We start from the raw sequence: 25,076 nt of genomic DNA on the forward strand, positions 1-25,076 counted from the left end.
CCGCGTTGCCCATTGCTACCCGCCAACGGCCTCCCCCAGCCACAGCTGAGCGTGGCAACGCTCGGGACCCGCCACACCCCCACGCTACGCGGCGTGAGGGAGGACGGTTAGAGAAACTACAAGCCCCAGCAGGCGGCGCGCCCCGGCGCGCAGCGCTCCCTGGGAGATGTAGTCCCTGCTGGCCTCCCACTTCCCGCCCCGGGCAGCGGGCGGAGGACGGTCCCAGCCCCCGCTTTCCTCTTTGTTGTGGCTTGCAGCCCCACTCGCGCCTGCGCACAGGGCACTCTTCCGCCTATGTTCTCGGGCCCGCAGTGGCTGGGTATAGCGCAGGTCCAGTCATGGCAGAAGGGATAGGCGATGGGGGTGGAAAACTGTGTTTACCTCCCACCACCGCGTACTCCGGCGCTTGCGCAGGGGGCGCCCGCCAGGCGGCGCGTACAGTGCAATCACCCTCCTATTGTCTGAAGCCGACGCAGGCGCCGCTCTCTCCGTGACGCCTGCGCGCTGGCCTCCCCCCGCATTGTGCGCGTTCGGGCGGCGCCTGCGCAGTGCGGTGCCCCGCTCTGCCCGTTAGCCGCTATGTGCAGGGAATAACGTTAAGGCGGTTGCTACAGGGACACCGAGCGGAGCGCCCCGCCCCCGCCCCGTGGGGATGCCGGGTCAGTGAGCGCCGGCGGCGGCACCATCACCACCGGGGACGGCCTCTCCCCGGCGCGGCGAGCCTCCGAGAAGGGGTGAGTGGGGGGGTGCAAGCCGTGCCGGAGGGGGCCGGGGTCGCGCCGTTTGCCCGCCCGCTGCCTATTGTGCCCGGCGCCCGCCGCGCCGGGGCTTGCAGAGGGGCGGCAGCGGCGGGCTCCGGGCACGGCCCTCTCCCCGCCGTGCCCGCCGGGGTCCGGCGGCGGCTCCGCGCTGCCGCCTCGCCGTGCCTTCCTCTCCCTTCCTCTCGCCTCCCCTCCCCGCGGCGGGGCTGGCGGGGGCTTGGCCGCCGCCCCGGGCCCGAGGCGGCGCGGCGCAGATCGGGGGCGGATGGTGCCGCCGGTGGCCGCGGCTGCGTGCCCCGGGCGCCGCCGCCGTCGGCACGCACACACCCGCCGCGTCGCGCCGCAGGCTCCGCGGCTTTTCGGGCTGCCGTTCTCCTCCGCCGGCGGATTTCCGCGTCTCGAGGAGACCTTTCAGCTGTGTCTTTTTTTTTTCCCCCGTCGGTCGCCCCTATTTCAGACACTCCCCCGTGGCTGGAAACGGTGTGTTTCTCCAGGTTTAAAAATGACCGATGCCGTTCATCTGACGTGCGGTGTTTCCGCCCTCCGTCCCCATAAAATAACGGTGTTTGAGCGGGATGATGGAGAAGATCTGTTGGTTTTGCCACCTCTCTTACTGTGTGTTTCCAGCCAACAAAGAGGGTCTCTTACGTTCAAAAGCGCTCTCCAGAATGCTCGATCTTTTCTTTCCTGAGACTCTTCATGGAGAAAGCGTAAAATATTTTTTTTTTTCCCCCCCGGCGGTGGAAGAAAAGTGCTGGGCTCACTTTGTCTCTGTGGCTTGGAAACGAACGGGTTACGGATGTAACAGAAACCCGATGGCGGTTTTCAAATGCGGAGCGTTTGGTGGCGGAGGAAGCGGGCTGCGGAGCGACGCGGGGGAGCCCTCCGCCCTGGCCGCCCGCGCGCGCGCCGCCGCGGCCGGATGCGGCGGGCGCTGCGGGCGGGGGAAGGGGAAGGGGGCAGCCTCCGCCAAACCGCCCTCGGGCGCGTTTCGCATCCACTGAATCCAGGGCGTTCAGCGGCGGCGGGCAGAGGTGCTCGTGCATCGCTCGCAAGCCCCGCTGGAGAAACGCCAGCTGGATGAAGCGCGGATGATGGCCGTTCGGTATAGTAATTATGTATACGAGCCGAGAGGAGCTCGCTGGTGACAAGAGTGTTGATGGTGTTGTGCTAGTTACCAGCCTTTTAGACGTTATTTTAAACGTCTTCTAGGATGAGCTGACAATTAGTCCATCTGTTCTTACGGTTCTATGAAAAAACGGAGCTGTAGTTGCTGTGCCGATGAAGAGTTGCGCTCTTATGACAACCTAGATAAGAGGTTACAGATAGCATATGTTGACCAGCACGTTGAAGAAATTATTCTCTTCTCAGTGAAAGCAAAGGTATTCATAAAATACTTAACTGCTTTGAAAGAATAAAGCCTGTTCCTAGCACTGTGATGGACATTTTTATTTTTTCCTCTCCCTATGGAGTGCTGTTCGAGGCTTTGTGACAGTGATTTTGGTCCTGGATTTGTCTGCGTAAAATGGTATGTGGGACAGGATGATTTTTGTAAACTGAACTAGTATGTAATTAAATATGCTGTGATTTCCTATGATTAATTTTCTCTGGGAATTGTTTTCTGTCCAGATGCTGAGGAGTATGTCTTACTGGAACTGAGCTCTGTTAGTATGAAAGATCCTAAACTTCATTTAACAAGGAGGGGTGGGGGAAGGGAAGGTTAAATATAAATGCCTTTAAGAATCTCCCCTCCCTTTTTGATCTTCCAAATACTTTCTCACTTTTATATAAATGTTTGTTTTTGTTTTGTTTTGTTTTTCCTCTGAAAGAGAGCAGGAGGACTGGCTGAATGGAGAGAAGAGGGAGTAGCTGAGTATACAGAGAACTTTGTCAAAAGCAAGCCATAAGACTTTTTTTTTTCTTTAACTTATCAACTCTCTAAAAGTTATTTGTAATGAATCAGATAAAAATATTTTCTTTTATACGTTTAAAGAGAAGCGTTTTAACGTGAAAGTTGTTACCGAACTTACCTTACTGTGGTGCTGCATTTTCTTTGACATTTGTAGCAACTATCCTGCAGGTGACTCCCTCCCATATCAAATCCGGCTGGGTTTTGCAAATCAGAATAGGTTCTCACTAGCTTGTGCTTCATTAGCTGTAATAGACCTGCCAGGAAATTTTTTTTTAACAATTCTCTTGATAACATACAGTCCAGAGAAGAGTTGGATTCCTGAAAGTGAACTAGAGAGGTCTATATTCACTTGCAGATGGGAACTAGGAAGCTTCCCTGAGCAACTGGAACAAAGCCTAAACCATGAATAGCTGCAGAAATTGATTTTGAGGTACCATTTCCAGTTCTTGCAAATGCAGGTAAAATGTATTTAATTTAAACTGATACTATAGTATCTCCTTGAATGTCTAAAAAGACAATTGCCTTGTCACAGCTGCCTTTCTTAGCTTCGGCAAGCAGAATTAAATGGAGGTGAAACAGATTATTTTTACTTTGTTATTCAGAAAGCCAAGAATATCTGTGAAATTCTGCTTTTGCTTTAGAAAAAATGTAACAGGGGAGGCAGGTATTGAATATGTTCAGATACCAGAACTTGTAGAAATTTTCATATCTACCTCTAACATTTATGAGGGGGTTTTGTTGGTTGGTTGGTTGGTTGGTTTTTTAAAGACATGCACTTCCCCCTCTTTGAAGAACTTAGTATATCATGTAGTAAAAATTGGCATGGTAGTGACCAGGAGACTGTTTGAAATTTGAGAAAAGAAAGTTCTTTGTTAGTGGGGGATTTGAATGACTGGGAATTTGCTGACTGGGAGCTAGTATTAGATGTGTACATCTTCCTTTTCTAACAACTAGAGGTTTGCAGTGACAGTGCTAGACAAGCCTTTAAGGGTCCTTTCTTTGCCTACTAATGCTTTTACTCAATGTCCACATTTGTTGCGTTTTAGTACTGACCATTGTGCCTCTTCTGGAGTTATTTGCCTTGTTTACTACACATCTTCAGTAGAGTGGTCTACAGATAGTAGCTTCCTTCACTGCACCGTGCTAACACTTCCCTGGATCACAGACCATCCTGTCCCTTGAATGAGGCAGATGTCCTGGGGAAAAATAGTATGTGATCATTTAACTTAAACTGTAGCATAGTGCATGTAAATTAGAGTGGGTGGAGAGTGCAAACTGTTGGTTTAAAAAACTTTATGTATCTCTGTCTGTTGTACAGTTATACACATACAGAAAAATATTAAAATAAACTGCAAAGACTTGTTTTTTGCATATAATTTAGTTTCTTCCACTCTATTCTGTAAAACCTGGAAAGGTGTTTTCATTTTAGAGCTGTGTTTGTAGTTAGAAATCATATGACCTTTGTAATTCAGATTTTAGGTGATCTTCAAAAAGCATGTATTTTAATATATGTATTTTTTTGTCATGTGTTATGTCAAAAGCAGCTTCTAGAGACTTCAAATAAAAGCCACACAGATGTTACAGCAGATTGCTGACAGCATTAGCTTTGAGAGAGGGAGACTTGTGGACTTGTTTGGGAAAATAGTCAGGGCTGCATCACTGAAGTTGAAGTGTAACATTCAGGCTCCTAGATGGGAGTAGGTGGATGTTAAAGATTATATAGGTTAGCAGATCTAATATCTTAATGCCTCTGAATGGAGAAATCCTTCTTCTCCACTCTCCTCTGTTTCTGGTGCAGCATGGCCCTATCCTGTCTGTCACAGTGGCTCTGGTACTTGTCTAACTACATGAATAGTTGATTCAGTCAGCTAACACAGCAGAAAATTACTTTTCTTTTTGTTTTGCTTGATTTCCGCCCCCCCCCCCCCCGGGTGCGCAAACAGAATTATCTTATTGTGTGGTCAGAGGAGTGCCAGGGCAAGCACACAGAATGGGGACAGGAGTGTCCAGCCTGTAAGAAGGGAATATTCCCTTTTTCAGTAGCAAAGAACCTTTTGGTCTGCTCAGCTCTACTGCCTGACTGTCTTCTGTGTCACTGCAGAATATTGTGGTCAGAAAGAGGGTTATGTATAAATCTAAGAAAACAAAATGTTTAAAATACTGACTTTGTTCTTGTGATCAGCGTTTAATGAGTATTCTTGATATGTAAAATGAGCACCACAGAATATGTGTTGAGAACATATCACTGGGTGAAAAAAAAAAGTTTCTCTGAAAAGTAGGTATGAAAAGAGGAGAGGGAGGAAAGGTAGTCCTGTCCTTCTAACTTGTCTGGCCTTGGTTTAGGGAAAAGGAGGATTTTTGTGCCAGACAAATATTGGTATCTTCTATTTCACAAAGGCTGTGAATTTTTGAATATTTTCATTAATTTTTTCACCTCATATTTCTCAAAGGACTTTAGGACCTATGGTATTTCTCCTGTTTTATAAATAGATTTGGCTTCTGCTTTTTGAAGAAATCAGTAACTGCATTTTAGTTGTGTTTTAAAGAAGGTCTTTAGCCTTCAAATTCATAGATTTCCAGCTGAGAAGAATGACAGTTGTGATGTTCACTGTCTGTGTTTCAGTTTTGCTTCTAAAATTTAAAAAACTTTTACATCCTGTCTTTTGGTACTGCAGTGAGGTCAGACTGAGGTTTTTTAAGTGTTGTCGCTTCTGCTTTAACAGATGCCTGTCATAAACCCAGATTATTTTTTGTTTTAAGGTAAACTGGTTTACAGTGCATATATATACACACACACACCCCTACCTGGTTAATGTAGGGGAAACACTGTCAGAATAAATTTATTTTGTTTTTAGTTTTTTGTTTGTTTGTTTTTTCATGTGAGGTTTTTTTTTTGAGAAATGTCTCCTCCGTCACTAATCATGTTGCTTAGATTACATTAGAGAATTAGATGCTTACCAGAGTTTTGTAGAAATGTCTTTCAGGTTAATTGGAAGCTTTTACAATATACTTAGGTGAATTAGAAGTAAGCAATCTACTGTCTGAGAAGGAGATAAAAAAAATACAGAGGAAGGTAAACTTCTGGAAATAGTATTTTATACTTAAGATTTTAATTACTGTTTTGATGATATCATTTGTACAAAACTTGACTTTTTTTGAGTATGGTAGGATAGCTGCTATTTACAACGCATTGAAAGTAAAAAGCTATGTGTCAGAGGTGCATAAGGTATGGTTTAATATCTTGTAATATTTAATGAAAACTGAAATGAAAATAAGTATTGTAAGTCTTAGTAGTATTGAACTGTGTGGCTTCTGTGACTTGTAGAGAAGTGCTACTTGGTATCAATTTAGATAAATTGTATTTATTCATTCAAATATGAATATGAAACATATCCTCTCATTTCATCCCCTGAGCAACATACTTGATAGAATGTAGTAGTTCTTTCCTGTATGAATATAATTGACATATTTATCAAGTTTTTTTCTCCTTTATTTCTCCCTTTAGAAATTGTTATTTAAAAAAAAATTGTCTTTTCCTTAGCTAAGCGCAACCCATTTTTAGAGCTCCAGCATCATCCACTGGTGGTCTGTGTAAGCTGATGCACTGGCAAGAGCTGCAGCCCTCTTCCAGTCCAGCTTCATCAATTTGTCCCCCTGGGTTCCTCACAGGAGTCGATGTGCTCTTACTGGGGCAAATTGCCATAGTCCTGTTTACTGTTTCTGACCTTGTAAAATTAAAACTTGCTTTACATTCTGATCTTTTCCAATAGACTAAAATGGTATTTTCCTAGATAAACAGCTGAGTCTTCTAAAGTTTGTGTGATGGGTTTGCCAGAGCTTATAGCACTTTGTACTTCATTCCAAATGAGGTTCTGGTTCTGCTCATTTTGTTTCTTTCCAGGAAGTGCAGCAATATTGAGCTTTTCAATGCTATAAAAACAGAAGTAATGCCACTCCCTAGTGTTTCCAAGACATTTCTTTGTATGCAGGGCACTGTGCTACTCTTCCCATGAAGAATGTACCTATTAAACTAATCATTATGGTCTGGAAGTAGCAATACACTGAATGCATTAAATCAGATGTACTTATGACTTTTCACTCAAAATAACGTGCTTAAATAATTTTCTATTAAATTTCAAATACTTAGCCTTCTAAATATTGCATTCTCTTCTGTGTTCAAAGCATTTTTAATTATCTTTTATTTGTCTTCTTCTGTTGGATTCCATTTCAAGATTGGGAAGGAAAAGCCCAGGAAGTTGGAATGTGATGATATCTCTCCTGTTCTTTTTCCTCATGAACATATATTTCCTTGCTTTCACTAATCCTTTGTTTTCAAATGATCTGATTGTTTGGTCCAGTGAAACTGTGTCATGTCAGGAACCTTAAAGCAGTCAATTATTATACACAATTTTATTTACTTGACTAAATGAAAGACATTTAACAGGTAATATTGTTGTTTCACTTAATTTAAATTTTTTCTTCTAGAATTTTCTTACATAAGAATGTAAGAATGGCCACAGTGGGTCAGACCAAAGGTCCATCTAACCCAGTATCTTGTCTCCAAGAATAACTATAACCTCATGCATAGAGAGGGATAAGAAAGGAGCAGGCGTATATGATATTTTCACCTAAGGCATTGCTAGTCTCCATCTATTTTCTGCTCAGGACTTCCTGAATCAGGTGTGGTTTCTGTTACAGATTATTTCTTCTACTTTACCCACATTTCTTCACAGGTGTATTGAAAAGGCAATTCAATAAAAACTGCCTTTTTCAGATGTTAATTTCTCATATGCATTCAGGTGTATACAGGCTTAATTTAATAATTAAAATCTTGATTTCCTACATATTTCTGTTATCACGGAAGAGTCAACCCAATTTTGTGAGGTTAGTGAAGATTAGACTTCTGCTCATCCATCTCTGCCTTTTTTTAAATGATAATGTTTTCTTTTAACTGTACCTGCTTTCCAAAGGGGATACTCATATACCCAAGAGAGTCAAACATTTCCTGTAAAAATTATTCTTTGGGATGATTCATGAGTCAAAAAACACAGCCTGCACTTTAGCTGTTAGGTTGAATATAAAATTGGCTATTATAAATCTTTTTTGAACAGTGAGCAGATACTATTCAGGAAACCATCAAGGAACCACTGAGAACCCACAACTACTTTTTATTTAGCTTTTGGATTGGCAGAGAGTTTTGAAAAATGATGAGAACTAATTGATGCAAGAATTAGGGAACCGTTATATTTTCATGACACAGATTATATTGCCCTTTGTGGTCATTTCATGTTTGTTTTACTGTTATAGTTCTTGCTGATAAACACATAAAAATGTCTTGTTCAGATAATATTTTTCTTCTAATGCTGTTCAGTCATCATATTCTTAATAGTCCTTAAATTAGAACGCTTTTTATTTTGTTGTGACGCTATTGGAAATAATTGGGTAATGCGTTTATTTTGGCTAATGTCTACACTAACTTGAACTTTTGGCAACATCAGTGAAACTAATTAGCTTTAAGTCAGAATTAAAAACTGTGTTCAGTTTTAACTATTACTGTTTGGTTATTGATGATTACAAATTCTGTAGCATATTTTTAATCCATCAAGTTTTATTTCATCATCTTTTAAATATGCATTGCAATCTCTTTTAGATCCTTTGCAGTCCTAATATATTGCAAGGAATCTTATACATAACTGTTTTTCCTGCTGAGTGTTCTTTTGAGAGGTGGAGTAACATGCCTAATATCCATCCTACAAATAGACCTTCGGCAGCGTATCAGAAAGAGATGTAAATTCTTACAGGTCTAAAATACCAGTTGAAGAATGGATGTGTATGTCTTAATGCGGGCTGCTTTTAATTTTTTCTGATTAGAAATCTCTTTTATTCTGTAGATGGTGCTACACGGCTTTGTTCTCTTCAGCTTTCTTTCCAAGTTGGAGAACAGTAAGAAAGATAACGTTACTGGCACAGAACTGATAYTGTTGAAAAGGAGTAGTTGGATATATTCAGTAGATATATTCTGAAAAAGAATAAACATAAGGAACTTGAGTGAGCAGTGAAAAAATATATTCACACACTAAAAATGGAAAAGAATTTCATATAAAATATTACTGTAAAAAATGCAAGGTTGAACTTAAGCTTTGGCATGACTTGAGAGAGGATGGCTGGACAGTCCAGAGGTGTCACAAACTTCAAACAAACAAACAGAACCCTCCCCCCACCCCCCTGTGAATTACAGTAGTTGAAATGTGGTAGTCATCATGTAAAATGTATTGGTGTTTCTGTTAATTTTAGTTTGCCACACTATTTTATGTTGAATCTTCATACCCTGTTTGTTTTTCTGTCTCTTTTCATCCTATCAAATCTGATTATAACTTCCTTGACCACTGAATAATCAAAACCAAACCAGTGTTAACTTCATTTACGTTCTCTATTTTAAGAAAATGGGCTGCTGTTTAAAAACTAAAAGATCTGACTTCTCAGAAGTACTTATGAATCTCCAATCCCCTTGAAGGCATCAGGAGCTTTGAGAATCTGCCTGAAACACAAATGCGTTTCTTTCCCATGTTTGTTGTAATCCATGAAATGAATGAGTCACAGAGGAAAGAGAGGTAAATACTAGCAGAGTCCTCTCTGTACCAGTATAGATAAGAGTAACAACTTAGTCCACACTGTTCAAATATACAACAAGCATTAGTATAATCTATCAGTGATAAGTATGTTAGAAATTTTCTTCATATGTGCCATCTTTTCAAAAAGAGAATTTGATATGTAGTTGCTTGTAAGCCAGTTCCAAGTATATTTGGATATTGTAGCTGACTTGACTTGATGTTTTTATTTGTTTTTCAAACAAGCAAAAAAACCTATGAAGTGTTCCCCATTTGGGATGGAGGGGGGCACGGTATAGCTGACCTGTAAAAATTCACTAAAGCAATGTCAGATCTAACAGGCTTTCTTACATACTACTGCACTCCCAAATGACTGTGTAAAATGTCAAACTCAGAAAAGACGTAGGAGAAAAATATCTTTTTTTGCCAGGATTTTAGCCTTACTAATTCTCTAGTCTGTAACAATAGTTACGGAAGAAACTTGGTCTTTTTTTCTTTTTTTTTCCTTTAAGTTGATAATGTCCTTTTGTTTATTCCATTGTCAATTATAGTAACAATTTATCTTGCAGATAAATTATCAAATTCCTGTAAGGGAATGAAAGTCTGACTTTTATAGCTGGGAAACCAACTTTGGTAGAGAGGGCTATAGAAAGCTGGGTAGTGGATGCAGCAGATCTGGAGACTGAACCTGAGATTACAATATTAAACTTTTAAACAGTTGGGCAAAATTGCTTGTTGTAAGACTGATAAAGAGGTCGTAGTTTGGGTTCATCTGTCTCATTGCTGTGAAAAACATTTTACTAGGCATTCAGCGAAAGATAGCATTTATGAATAAAAATCATTTATACTATCTGAGATGAAAATTTAAATCTTTATCAATTTTGTTTCAGGAAGAAAGCTAGCTTTAATTGACTCTTTAGTGGTGGGGAAAAAAAAACCCTCTCTTACAGGTGTGGTGTGGTGTAATAACTGTAATTACACTGTAGTTGCTCATATGCTACCTCTGTTATTGCAGTACAACAGTATGAGTCGGTTTGATCTTTGGTATGAATTTCTGCATTCATCCCTAGTAGTCAAAAACTCAAAAAAAAAAAAAAAAGAAAAGAAAAAAAAAAGGAAAGAAAAAGGAAAGAAAAAAGGGGGGAAAAAAAAGAGAACATTTAGTCCACACGTGTTTGTGTTTACCCCAAACTCAAAACTTGTTTTTCTATCACTTTATTTTCCCTTGCTTTATAAATCCTGAGCACCTTTTCTCCATGCTCAGTAGTGAAGTCAGAATGCATGATATTGCTGCCATTTGCTACTGAACGTTATAAGAAAAATTTCTCTTTTCAGTTCTGATGTAAAGCCTTGTATGTAATTGGGCATGGCTGAGCTGTTCGTCCGCCCAAGGTCTTGGTGAAGTCAGTGAATTTTCAGGTACTGCAGCTGACTTCTATATGAGGCAGGATCCTTCTGGACCTGAAAGTGCAAGGCCCAGAATAGCATTATATTCTTTAACTCACCAGAGAAACTTCATTGATTGGCATTATCCAGTATTTCTTTTTTCCTGATATAAATATTTCCTTCTTCAGTATTTGTATCTTCAAAATCACCGTGTATAATTGTCTTGCATACTACATGTGTGTTGCTTTGCTTAAACTGCAAAGAGCAAGTCAGCTTCCTGCTTCATGGGGCCGTGATAGTCCAGAATCTCATTGAAATTGTTCTCTTGCAGGATTATGGTTGCGACTGTATCATTTCTTTATGTGGCCTAGTTACTTGCTTTGAGGAGGTCAAAAGTTGTAACAGAACTAAGAACTAAATTATCTAGGGACTTCCATTCTGGATGTCTGATGCACTTTTTAATATATGTATACAGTAGAAATGTTTTAAAGTATTTATTCATGGTGCTTTGAGCTCTCTCTTGTTAAAAAGCAAGAGGTTTTTTTTTTTCTTTTAGAGCTTCTGACATTGCTTTCAGGCTCTTTAATTATGTTACCGGGGTTAATGCACCCTACACAATAACAATTTTCAATTACTGCAGTTAATATTACTGGTTTTTAACTTAAAAATAAAAATGAATTCACTTTGTCAAATATTTATATTGTTTGAACGGCCTACAGCATATAGTATAGTGCTTTCTAAGGTGGCAGGAAAATAAGCTGAAACACCAATATCAAGACATGAGAGTGAACCAGGAAGTTCTGACTTGTCCAGTTTAGGCATATAGAAGTCTTTGATTTAATAAAAACAAATAAACATACTGCTAATTTTTTAGTGGAATCCATAAAATTATTTTAAACAGTGTTTTGGGAGAAGGCCAGATTTAGTGCATTTAGATCCTTAGCTTCCCATATTTTGTGTTTTGTTTTTTTTTTTTTTCCTTTCTTCCTTCAGTGCGGTTTCATTCCATAAATAAGAAAAGCACTGTACCTTACTATTTTTGCTTCTTGGGAGACAATGATAATGCCTTCAAAAAAGACTTAATTCAAAGGTATCTGTGTATCGCTTTATTTGTGTAGTTATTTCCATAGTAATTCTTCCTTTCTTTCTTTTCAAGATATTTGTTCACATTTTGGGGGCACAAATCTAGGGCAGAATTAGAAGAAAGACTGCATTAGTGTATCATGATGTGAAAGACTGTAAAGGTTTGATCATTGGCCTGTGCTGTGCTACAAAAAAAACCCAAAAACCAAACCAAAAAAAAACAGTCCAGGCAGGTGAGAGAATAAAAATATGGGTTAAATCTTTTTAAAAGTACATAGTTTTTAAACTGTAATGGGGTAAAAGTAATAAAACTAGTTTATATGTGAATGTTAATTATTATCTTAAAATTTGTTAGTACTATAAACCTGTCTAAATGTAAGAAGTTCTGTGAGATCCCATAGCAGCCTAAGCAGAACTGCCAGCTGCCCTGCTCCTGCTCTTTTCCCTTTTCGCTGAGCCCTAGCTGTGCAGCCCTGCTCCACTTCTTTTGGCGCTAGGTTTCTGCACGCTAGCTTCTGGGGACAACTCATTTGTTTGGGGAGTGGAGAAGCTGGGAATCGTTACTTTCTCCGTGGTTTAACATGCTGAAATAGCTCAGTTGTGCAGCCACATGAGTACTGGAGCCAGGGCAGACGGAGCAGTCAGGACGTTGTGGCTGGGGCCAGGTGAGAGTGCTGGATCTGGACAGCAGTGAGACTGGAGTTAGGCTGGTGTGGAACCACAGCTGCAGTTCAGCATTTATGTTATGAGGGCCGCTATATTGGGCTAAAGCCACTCATTTGCCTGTCGGTTGAGTCTGCATCAGTAAGGTTGAGAATAAGTCAAAAGAGTGAAGTTCTGGGCATGCAAGCAGCTTATTACAGGGTCAACTAAATATTGACTTCAGATGTATCAACTTTCTTTTCTCCTATTGTGTGGCCCATCCAAGGAACTCAAGGTAGTTTACACTGGAAGTAGGTTATTTGAGATTTGCTGCAGTGGACGTATGGATGCTTGAGCAGTTATTGTGGAAGAGATGCCATATCGTAAGTTCACTTCCCATATTGCTTTCCAGTAAATGGTTCCTATGTTTATATCCTTAACTGGTTAAGTTTAATTAGGTTACTAAAAACTCCTCTATTTGAGCTGGTATAAATTTGGGCATAAACTGTTGCAATTTCACTGTAAGTTCTGAATACTAAATATATATTGGAATTTATAATCTTTTCAGATATTAGAATCTGTGGAAGGATTTCAAAATAAAATGCATTTTTTCCCTTCTAAACTGAATTTGTGAGACCATCTGGAAAGCATTTTGAACTTTAGAAAAAGAAAGAATAAAATTCAGAGTCTTTGAAGCAGTATTGTTCATAGTGTTCCTCTTACTGCTTATAGTTAACATACAAATACTAGAGTAAATTTTTTGATCATGATTTTTCAGTTATTTGTTTAATTTTAGCTGCATTTCTGTTTACAAAACTTGGCAGATGGATAGTTACTTGTCTATTCTAGAGCACCTGTTCTTAACTGTAGTTTGACTTTTATGTGAAACATCTTCTGTTTAGTCCATAATGATGTTTGTGTATATATACTTAAATACCCTAGAAATGTGCTCATTCTGTTAAAAATGTTTGTATGTCCAGAATGTCGATCATGCTCAACCTGTTCATCTTGTGGACCAAGTACAGGAAACGTGTTTTTATTTCTTCCACTTCTCCCTCCCTTCTGTAATTAGTTATAGTACGTGGCATATACATCAAAGGTTAAAGGAAAAAAAAGAAAGCGCTTCTGAAATTCTGACAGCTGTGAAAACAGTTTGCTTGTGATTCACAGTAAAGCAATCCTCTTAAGATAAAATGGAGAGAAAAATCACATGCAGGAGAACCAGTAATGCCTGGTTTCCTAGGGATGTGTCCTGTATCTCAAACTCTTGCTGAACCTGTTCTCTGCCCTCCCAGGATTTGTGCCATTCAGGTTATTTCCTCACAGACTACTGCTGGTTCTCAACCAAACGGGCAGGAGGCAGCCTATGTTGCAGTCGTGCTGACCATGCGAGTGCAGCTTAGCCAGCAGGCCTCAAGGAGCGGGTAACTACTGAATTCACACCGCAGGGTTTCTGCCAGCAGCGCGAGGGACTGCCACTTTTGTTCTCAGCTCACCCCTCAGGTCTCTCCAAACTTGTGGGAGCTTTAAGTCTCTGAAAGCTCTAGCTCTCTGAAGCTTGCTGTTAGGAGGAGTGATTGGCAGAAAAAGTGACTGCTTAAGCCTTGCTTCCTTAGGCAACTAAAAGATGGTTTCAATAGGAGTTTTAATTAATAACTGTGTGGCAGGAGGAGAATACAGTTTAAAAAACTGTAAATAATTTCTTTAAAAAATACATGCTTTTGCTTGATGGAAGAAATATGTCTTATTAAAAATATGTCTGGGGACAAAGGAAAAAAAAAGGCTGTAACTGGGACTTTTGGGGATAAGTATGAGAAAATGTTAGGGTTTTTTTAATATAACAGATTTACTAAATGAATATTTACCATCTTTTTAATAGGAAATGTGCAAGAAGTAAAGTCCAGGAAGAGCCAGGGCAAAATAAACAACTACAGAAATGCAGCACTAATTTACTGTAAGATGTTAGGTGTTGTAATTTGTTAAACTGTAAGGAGTGTTGATCTGTGAGCACCGTTAGTAAAAATAACTGTTAGATCATGGAAAGCTAGAGTAATTTAAAGAACAGAGGATGTGGATTGTTTCAGCCTTAAAAAAGGGAACTGAGGATGATCTGTGTTAATGAATTTCGTATGCTTTTGTCTATATTCAGTTTTGTGTTAAAATGAGTTAAAATATTTTTGGTCAACCAGAAGAATATACTGCAGTAGTGTGGTCAATGCTGCGTAACATAGCTCTTCTATTTTGTATGTGGCTTAACACTACTAAGTTCCCAATAACCTTTTTTTGGAGGAGGAGGAGGAGAGGCATAAAATGAGACTTGCGCAGTGACTGTGAATAAACAAACAAAACCTGCAAACATGTTCACTGAAGTACTGATGTAAGGGATGACTCAGTCCCTGTTGTGGATGGGGTTATAGTGCCACTTCCTCTTGTGTTGGTTCTGTGCCTGGAGTAGTGTGTGTGGAGGGCAGAGCTCTCTTCCTAGTTAACCTTGCCTTTCACATTTCTCTCCCCCTTTTTTTGGGGGGGGGGGAGGGGACAAAATTGATGCTGCCAGTCATTGAACTTGCAAAGAAAAAATGTATCTAGGCTTCCTCCCAGCAATGTTACTAGAATTCCAGATTTCTGTCCATTGAAATACGTTTGCATGCATTTAGTAGCCTTCAAAAATATTTATTTTAGTATGCTAATAAAAACATTTTCCAGTAGTCTCCAAATATCCCAAAGCTGACTGGTTCTTCATTGTCTTATTCTGGAAAACGTGTGCTAATGCTATACTAAGTCACCGTTAAACCAAATTATCACCAATCATTCTTAAAACAGCTTATAAAAGTCCGGCTAAAAGTATTCTACCTATATAGCAGTGAGGGTTTATGATGGTGATTTAGTTGAGGGGTTGTACTATATTTGTGCAAAGAGGTCCTTGCATAAAAACATAAGAGCTGAGCTGTGTAGTCACTGTGTTTAAATAAAAAGTTTGTTAATTCTGAAAGTTTACAGTGACAATTTTACACGTGACTGATCTCCTTTAGTGAATAAGAGAGTGTAAGAACTAGAACGAAGTTCTACCATCCTGTAGTCGCTGTGTTTCTGTTTGTGGGTTGCATACAAGAAAGGAGTGCATAGGCAGTCCCAGCAGCCGTGGAATAGCTTTTCTCCAGGGAAGCCATTTCCTATATAGTAATTACAGATTATTTCAAATCTGGACTGTAATCTACACTGCTCTAAAATATTTGCAATAGGTAGTGTTTATCGTTAAAGCTGTGGGTATTCTTATTGTCTGTGTAAATGTCTTTTCCTCTTTCAGATTTTGCTTAATTATTGATACTGTCTTTTTGGCAGTTGTTTTCACAACATGATCAAACAATGAGAAAGTCTTTGTGTTGAATTTTACCTTAAAGTTTCATTTCATGGGAAGGAAGAGAGATGGGAAAGGCACAGACATTAAAGACAAATTGTTATAGTCCAAAATGCAAGACTGGATTCCTGTTGACTGATTTTGGATACGGCTAAAGGAATGAACAAATAATAAAAATATAAGGCATTTTACGCCTTTTTCTACTCTATTTTTTTGCAGATCTTTAGGAAGAGGACTCCCCATCAAGGAAAGTTCCTGAAGTTGTGTATAATGTGGCCCTATCTTAATGTCAGAGATTGCAAAATGATTAATGGAAACTCTGCACTCTTTAAAAATTAACATGGTAGCTGCAACTTAAAGTCTGTCTTTAAGCTTTTATTACATTAAATAGAAAAAAAACCCTCAACAAATAAAGAATTATTTGGGGATGTTTCAAAAATAATTGTAAGAGCTCTAAAGTAAAATGACTGTGGTAGGGAGATGCTTTGTGGAATACCGATGTAGTACTTCAACATAATTATGAGACAGAATAAATGAGCTTTTATTTTCTAACCCCCCCCATACTCAGCTGTCTTCAGACAGTGAAGATTGCCTAGAGCAAACATTGCTTATAATTTTAATGAAGCAAAATTTTGAGCCTCTGGTTGTTTTGTAAAATAAGTACATCCAAAATCTTTTTTTTTTTTTTTTTAACTTAGTGTATTTCCAAGAAAAATACATCTGTGGACTTGGCTGTTGAGAGTAATTGTAAAAAGCTCCAAATCATTCCATAAGGGAGAGGGTAGAACATATCAAATATTTTGTATGAAGCCTACCTTGGAATGATAAATATTTTTTTTTCATATAACAGTGGACATATAGTAAAGAATAATAATTGAATACCTGTTTCAAGTGATATGTCTGTCGTACTGTGAGCAGATGTGGAGATCATTAAGGTTGATTTCAACAATTGTCCTTTAACTATTCCTTTTGCTTCCATGTTCTGTGTACTTACATATTGTTTCAAGAAAACTGAAAACTGAAAGAGAGATGTTAAAATTATTTAAATACATGTTTTTCTTTGGAGACTATGCTTCTCTTCATGCCCACAAGGTAAATAATTCCCTGTACTAAAGAAGAAAAAGATTCCATTGTTTTGCATGTAATTTAATCTTACTGAGTATTTTGGGGACAAGGAAGAAAAAAAACATGTATTTCACAATTTTGAGGAAAGTGAAATCATCACCCTTGGAAGTTAAAAGGTCCAGTTTTATTTGCAAAGTAGTATTTGTTTTGTCCATAGGGCTCAGGACTGTGATTGGGCCTTATCAATGCAAATACGACTTTATCTCTCTTCATACACAACCTACAAAATAACTTTGAATATGCCAGAATGGAGGCAGTGAGAAGAGAAAATGGAGGAGAGGATTTGGCCATATGATTAAGATTACATTCTCCCTGAATGCAGTGCATGAATTTTTTTTTCCTTGTTTGCTTATCTTGGCAATGGTATGGTTTGATCCTAGGTTGTGTGGGTTTCATTGGTGGGTTATTGGGTGGTTTTTTTTGGTTTTTGTTTGTTTTTTGTTTTGGGAGGTTTTTTGGGGGGTGGCTTTCATTAAAGGAGTCATTTTTTTCAAGGAGAACTTGATTGTGATTTCTTTGGCCTGTTGGCCAAAATCAGCACTAAAGGCTACTTATAGGATGGTTTATGAACCTACTGGCTATGTTAATCTCTGCATAGACAGCCCTGTTTGGTTAGGGTGAAATATGACAATTTCAAAATACTTTTCTCTCTGCAGTTCCTTAATGTGAAGGAGGATGGTGGACAAAATATGAACACTTGATTGTTTTATCCTAAGTCTAGGCTACTTTTACAAGCAGTCTTTACCCTTTATTTTACCTATTTATTGAACAGCAACTTTTGAAAGGTGTTGCCTTTAGGAAGGCTGCAGAGAAGAACATTCATGAGAACTGATTTCTTGCTTATGAACATTGTAAAGATTGGGAACAGAAAATTAGCTATCAGTTTTCTTTAATAATTGCAAAATGGTCCTATTCTCCATGATCAGAGTATAAAATAGAGCAGCATTTTTAAAGTCTGAATAACTTTGTCTTAGTGACTAGCAATTGAGTAGGCTTTTAACGGTTTAAAACCTAATGCTTAGACTGAGAATACCATAAAACTGTATATTATATTTTTTTACCTTTGGGTATCTCGATTATTATGGCAGTCTGCATAAAAGGCTTGTCACTGTTGGGTAAGACTGTAACCATGTACTATAGAAAATTTTGCACAAAACTTGTCATCAGTCTCTTAAAAATTTGCATGTTTACCGGTATACCCAGTAAAAATAACCAGTATTCTATTTTTTTGGCAAGCTATTGAGGTCTTTGTTTCAATCTGCTGATATCACCTTCGTTCTGATAAATTGTTTTAAATACTATTTGATACCCTGCCTTCTTCTAGCAGTTGCTATTTTTAGCTTGGTGTTTTATGAATCCCCTTTTTCTTGGAATGGGGACTTCTGGATTATGGAAAGGCATGGCTATCTTAATAATTTTTGTAACATTTGACTCCTCTTTCTCAGATGCTTTAAACGGGATATAATTTAGTTCTGTGATTTTGCTTAAACTTGGTAGAAGGTCTTAATGTTAGACTTCATATTTGTTGTAGACATCCTGTTTATTCATGCAAATGATATCCTTTTGCATACTGTGACAATCAAATGAACCATAGCCATCAATTAAGCCTGATTTGTGTGTGTGTGGTTTTTTTCCTGCAATATTTGTAAGTTGATAAAATAAYAAAGTTTTTTTTTTTTTTTCCCCCTGAATTTGCAGTTATGGTTTGGTATCTGTATAGCTATCAATGTGCTAAAGCAAGCCTGCTTATTCCTAGGGTCTCAACTGTGGGGTTTTTTGTTTTGTTCTTGTTAAGTAATTATCAGAGGAAAAATGGAGCAGACTACAGCCTTCCGAATCATTGTCCCCTATCCCTCAAAATCAGAAACCCAAGCAACTTTTGGTGCAGCTGCACTCTTGGCAGAAAAAGGGTTTTATTTCAGTCACAGTTCTGACAGCTATTTCTGTATGTCACAGCAATAAAATAGATACAGATACAGGTGTGGGCTGGACTGGAGGGAGAGGGTATTTGGGTTGCCCCATCGAGGACAGCAAGTGTGCCCCTCCCCGCGGGTGGCTGTCAGGGGGCAACAGCTCCTGCCCTGCCCTCTGGTCCTTCTCCCTGTGCATCCCAGGGAGTATCTGGGCCCCTTCCGCATAGATCTCCAACTCTGTGAACGCAGGAGAAAACTTTCCTTCTATCATCAGTAGCACTCCCACGTGGAGGGCTTATATGCCCTTTTTAAATCAAAAAACGGGCAAGCAATGCATCTTCTCACAAATGCTACTGAGGAGTCTGCTGCACCCTCCTGGGATGCAAGGCTTCATCACCATAAAGCAGAAGATGTGCCTCTCTGTATGTCTCTCTTTTTCTTCCTCTTCCATTCTCTCCTGGCCAGAGAGCCCCTGAGAAGTATATTGCTGTTGCTGTATCGATTTTGTAGAATCTTGAAACTTTGCTGTTTTATTTAGTCTCATACCATATGTAATGCACATATCTACCTGGGTTGGATGTATACTAATAAAAAAAAAGGGGGGGGGGATCATGATTCACCTTGATCTCCTGATGCTTTGTAAAGCCATTTGCTTACTCTGATTCTCATTTCTATCCTAAAAAAAAAAAAAAGAAAAAGAAAGCTTATGGTTTTCATTATATTTTTTTTTCTCCTTGATTTTAAAGTAATAAGAAAAAACGTGTGTGCTTTTTTTTTTTTAATGTTGGATCTGACATATGTTTAAAGTGAACTATTTTCTCTGTCCTTAAAAAAAAAGAACCAGGTGATTCTCTAGACTTAGATTAAAAAAAGAGTTCACAGAGTCCTGTTTTACGTTCCTTCCTGCTCCCCCTCCCTGTGCAAAAAAAGTGGGAGGGCAAAAGAAAGGACAAAAAGAAGCAAAGACAAGTTTTTTTTAAGTAGTGGTTTAGAGGGGTTCTTTACTCTCAGTAGTTCCCTTGTTCTGTAGAGTTTAGTCATGGCTAAATCTTTGGATGGACACTGTTGACAATTATATATTTTAGCAGAAATATAAGGACTTAGCATGTATTTCTAATCTTCCTTCAAGGAATTTTAGCTAAATTCAGAAATTTGAGCTGAGACACATATACCTCAGAAGCAAAATGAAATCCTGATGCTATTGTTCAGTTCCCTTACAGCTTAAACTTACTGAGGTTTACCTGACAAGCCAATAAAGCGAGAAGGAAAGTGATTTTTACAAATTTTGTGGTTTAGTTGTATGGACAGGCATCCTACACCTATTTGATCAAATAGGTTTGATCATTTGATCAAATGTTGATCAAATGATCAAAATGACATTTGATCAAAATAGTTACATTGGATGGATGCTTAGCTTTTCTTCTCTTGGATTTCCAATTTTCTTCCCCTTTATGTACCCATTTTCATCCTTGCCATGCAATTGCACTCCATTATGCCAGCATAACTCTAGAGTAACTGTGTAAATTTTCATGAAAGATAGGAACTTTGATATAAAGAAATACTGGTATTAGTTATAGCGTGAACAGGAACAGCTTCTTGTTCAGCAATGTGCATGGTGCTTGAATGTTACTATAGAGATCTGTTTAAATGAATTTTTCAGTCAGAATAATATTCAATAATTTCTATGGTAAAATTTGAACTCTGATGTAGTTAGCAGTTGTTGCTTGTTGGACAACTGCAGAAAATTTTGGATTGTTCTGGTCAGTTTTCCTATGTAGGTGAGCATGTCTCCTCTGTGTAATGTTGCAGAAGAGTTCCAGTGTTTTTAAGCGTATCTTACCTTGTCCTCTGCATAGCTTACCTTGTTACTTCCACTGGTTTTTACTGCCTTTTATGGGTGTATTTTTTATTAACCATTATGGATGCTTGTTAGGGCATTTTAGGTTTCACTTTGAGGCTCAGATTAGTGTTTTCACCTGACACACATGTGCAACCATTACTTCGGTGTGTCTTTTCATTGTGCTACACTGCATTTTATAGATATATACCATGTTGCTTGGCAAGTGAGGGCCAGGCTGAAAGTTTTCTTTCTTTCCCTTTTGAAGTCCACTATCTATGAATTCAGAAGGCCAGTAAGTTTTTTCAAGAAATATTTTCATCTGTCATTAGTTTAAAACACTTTAATTTATATGAGTATTTATTTATTTACAAGTATTGAGGTGGAACATTGCATACTCAACACCAGAAGCTATGGCATGAAAAACCACATGTGCATCCTCAGTTCCAGTTCCTTGCTTTATGAAAGGTTCTTCAGCCACACGTCTTGTCTTTGTTTTCCCTGTGCAAGATACCTACTTTACTGGCAAACTTGTGCGTGGAATTAGCTCTAGGAATCGGTGAGAACTGTTGCATCAAGGAGGCTGTTGCCTGAGGAGCCCTCTATTTCCCTATTGGGGAAGGCAGCAAGGTGAGTAGAGGAGGTAGCAGAGGGTTATAAAAACACCAAAGAGAGTTTCATGACTAAAACATTTGGAAGCTACCCCAGAGTATGAATTCTTTTCTTGACATTAGAGTCACTGTGATGGCAGACAAGTCACCTACCTGGACTTTCCAGAGGTGATCTTTAGTTTCTAGCTGTGCTGCACGTGGCTAGACATTGCATTGTGGCTGCAAAAAGAATTAGGCGTTCAGACTTCTAAAAGAAATAAATGAGACCATTTGATCACCTCTAATGTTACATAAAACTAAGTATTTCAAGACGAAACACTGTTGGTTTTAGAATTTATGTAGTCAAGATTAAGAGCATTAGTATTTAGTATGAAAAATTGCTCACTACACTTCCCCATTTATAATAAACCCTTTTTACTATAATAAAATAGTAATAAACTGTACTTATTATAATAAATAGATTTTTGTGGAGTTTGTGCCATAAATGTTAATGAATTTCTCATACACTGTGGTGGTGAGCATGGCAGATAAATTCAGTAGGAAATTTAATAATTCACAGAAGGATTCTAGTGATGTGCAATAAATAAGGCACAAATCAATGAATGGATGAGGAGGAGGGGAAAAAAACATACTGGTTAACTAACTATTAAGCTTTCTTTCTAACCTTGTGTTCTGAATAAGGTAGAGGTCCTGGTTAAAATATTATATGGTGATATAGTTAAAGGTTATTTACTAATACATGTGTATAAATAACTTAATTATGATTGCACATGGAATACTGCTTGTAATACTGCCTTACTTTTGAGTGTTTGACAGAGCAGATTTAACTTCCTACTTATAACTTTCTAGCTTTAAATCAATAATTTTTGAAGATTACTTTATATAGAAAAATCATTATGACTGGAATTACCTTCACTTTGCTTTTTTATTTTATATATACCACAGATTTCTCCATTTCAGTCAAAAAGAGAACTGCTAGCAATAGTAATCTTCATTACGTTGAATAGTCAATAAAGTAGTCAAGGTAGGCATTTTTCCAGTGGGCATTGTTTGCTGACAGCTTTTTTTTGTGACTTGGGAATGAGCTTCAGCTTCAGAAGGATTTTTCTAAACATTACTGACTCTATTAGTGCTGTCTTAGTTCTGATTTTTCCCTTGTTATGACTTAAACCTGATGTTTTCCTTCCTTGATTCCTCAACACAGAGTCTGCTGAGCTCCTGCTCAAGGGTCTTGCCCCAGTATGGCATTCTCTCCTTTGGGATCTTGTTCCCTCACATTCTTTCTCTGCCATCAACAGTGGATGAATTGAGAGTACTGGGTAAAGACTACCTATTTTTGGTTCTAACTGGCACTATACCATTGAAAAGCAGTAGTTGAAGCAAAAGTTTGAGTTGTGGAGCTTGCTCTGTATATACACACGCGTTGGGAGAATTTATCTGTCTATTTGCTGAACATATATACACTTGGACGTTTTTCAAAAGCTTATTGCTTGCCTGTATTTGGGTGGATCTGCACGAGAGCTATACTAAGAGATACAGTCTTGATACTAATCAAATTTCAAGTACCAATTTTCATATATGGGGCACTATTTACAAATTTTTTTAATGCAAGTAAAATATTCTATTTTCCTCAATCTCATTTCAAAAATGCGCATTTCTTCTGAAGCTTCCCCCAATATATTAGCATTGGACAACTGTATGATAAGGAAAACTTAACTTTAGCAAAATTATTAGCAGCTTGAAACAGGATCTTAACAAGGGCAAATAATGGGCTACATAGAGCTTCCAGCTTTGTCAGTACTGTCTCAGCTTGGTGCAGAGGTTTTTTTTTTAATACTTTAAAATATTTTTAAGTAAAATATGAATTAGTACCTAATTATCCTATTGTACAATAAAGACTATACTATGTTCAGGGTTAATATGGAGGATGAGGGGCTTAAAAGTCTGGATTTTGGGCATATATTGGGCTTAGTTTAAACTTTAAACATTTTTTTTGTTTCAGGAGGATTGGCATCTCAGTACTGACTATTAGTCTAGTTGGAGAAAACAGTTGACTTTTCAGGTACAGGCAAATACAAAAATGTAGACTGCAGATTGCTCAAATGTGAGATTATTACTTACTAAGGATTTTTGCTTACAATAACATATTACTGTATCAGAATTATAATCTTGGCCATGTTTCACTAGACATATTTGAAATAGGTTACACCCATCTTTTGGCTACATAACACAGTTCTTAGGACTGAATTACATTTACAGGGATGATGTAGCCAATTACCCAGCTGCTACATCATCTGTTTAAAATGACTGTTACCAGTATGTTCATTCTTACATGCTGATTATTGCCTTTTGAAATTCCTAGTCCTGCACCATAAAATGTTCTTTCTTTGCAGACAAGGAGACTTTTCACAGTTGCAATGAAAGTGTGAAATACTGACTTGCATGGCATCTAGAATGAAGTATTTCCTCCAAAGATCATGTCTTAATGATGAAATATTTACTAGTTTGTTTAAAGATGACAGTAAAATACCAGATTATTATGAAGACTAATAAAATAAAATGTTTCAATATACTGCTTAAAATTTATTCTGCTAGGGAGAAAAATGTAATATTTGTGGTAAAGACTTCATATAAAAAGTGCAGGTTGTATTGTAATAGGATTCGAGCACAAAGGTCTGTCTAGGCCAGTGTCCTGTCCTCCATGAACAGAGGATGCATGGGGAAAACAGTTTAGTAAGGAGGATGACACAAAGTGACATCTCACCAGGATGCTCTCGGAGACTCTCAAATTGCGCAGCTCCTGCAAGTCCTGCACCAGAAGCAGCATCGGTGCATTTAATAGGCCTAATGATTTTTTTTTCTTCTGTGAATGCTTATTGGTTTTTTCAACTCAGTGTAAACTTTCAGTATCCATAACGTTTCATTGCAAGAATTGTCACAGCCTGAATTTACTCTGTGTAAAGAGCCACTTCTGCTAATTTTGCATCTGCCTTATAGTAATTTAATTTGATATGCCCTAGACAGTGAGCAATCGTTCATCCTTTCATTTTTCAGGAACTCTCGACTATAGCCAGAGTACTTAATACAGCAACATATTAAAAATGTTGATTGCTTCCCTGAAGTTTTCAGGACATAATATAACTGTCCATATACTATCTATATAATTAATGAAAAGTGTGCAGTATAATATCAAACTTTTAAATGCATGTTTTTGCTCTGATAGTAAGTAACTGTTGCTGCTGTTTGTTATATTTTCTGCCAGTTTTGCTATGCAGAATTTCAGCGTGGCATTGCTGATCAAAGACATTGGTTTATTCTAAAGAATATTTTTAAATAAAATATGTATCTGGGTTGATGATTTGTCACAGCTGAGACAGCACTGTTTGAAAAGAACAACAAATTAAGTTTGATAGGAATGGTGATGGGCTTTTAACTACAAATACGCTGCCAAACTGTGTGGCAATGATTGCTCTGCATAATACATTTTAAAAATAATTTTTGGATAGCTTAATTTAGTCCTTTTGTTGTCAAGTTTTATCATTTGTGGGAAGTTTGGGTTATTTTATTTTTCCTAGCTCAATAATTCTTGACCTACTTGTTTGTTATAAAAATCAAAATAGTTTTTCTCCATTGTAGACATTATCTAGCTATGCAAACTAAAACATTGTCTTTGAATAAGAACTTTTTCCAAGTAACTTATATCCTGTTTGAGTTTTCATATGAGTTTCCAATTAGAGTAGGAAGACCAAACAATGTAAATGTTATTATGATAAGCAGATGGGTGTTTTCAAAGGCAGTAAAATATAAACTGAATGGGGAGCTTTGATATTAAACAGTGTG

At 38.3% G+C, this 25,076-nt stretch overlaps 2 protein-coding genes across 6 annotated transcripts in view; one reads left to right on the forward strand and one right to left on the reverse strand.

Moving 5' to 3' along the window:
* The window catches only part of SDCCAG8 (serologically defined colon cancer antigen 8), a 115,910-nt gene extending 115,477 nt beyond the window's left edge, over nucleotides 1-433 (reverse strand). The window contains exon 1 of the mRNA XM_026081913.1: nucleotides 382-433. The gene's annotated coding sequence lies outside the window, so the exon portion shown is untranslated. The remainder of the gene's footprint in view (nucleotides 1-381) is intronic.
* A 135-nt stretch (nucleotides 434-568) lies between these two features.
* Nucleotides 569-25,076, forward strand: part of CEP170 (centrosomal protein 170) — a 112,539-nt gene continuing 88,031 nt past the window's right edge. For 3 of the 5 annotated variants that reach the window (XM_026081859.1, XM_026081879.1, XM_026081890.1), the window contains exon 1: nucleotides 569-734. The gene's annotated coding sequence lies outside the window, so the exon portion shown is untranslated. Of the gene's footprint in view, nucleotides 735-13,751; nucleotides 13,817-25,076 lie in introns of those variants that run through there. The other 2 variants (XM_026081899.1, XM_026081868.1) reach the window with 2 other exon arrangements.

Source organism: Apteryx rowi, unplaced genomic scaffold, assembly GCF_003343035.1.
Source record: "Apteryx rowi isolate R43461 unplaced genomic scaffold, aptRow1 scaffold_117, whole genome shotgun sequence".
In the NCBI taxonomy this organism is placed as follows: Eukaryota; Metazoa; Chordata; class Aves; order Apterygiformes; family Apterygidae; genus Apteryx; species Apteryx rowi.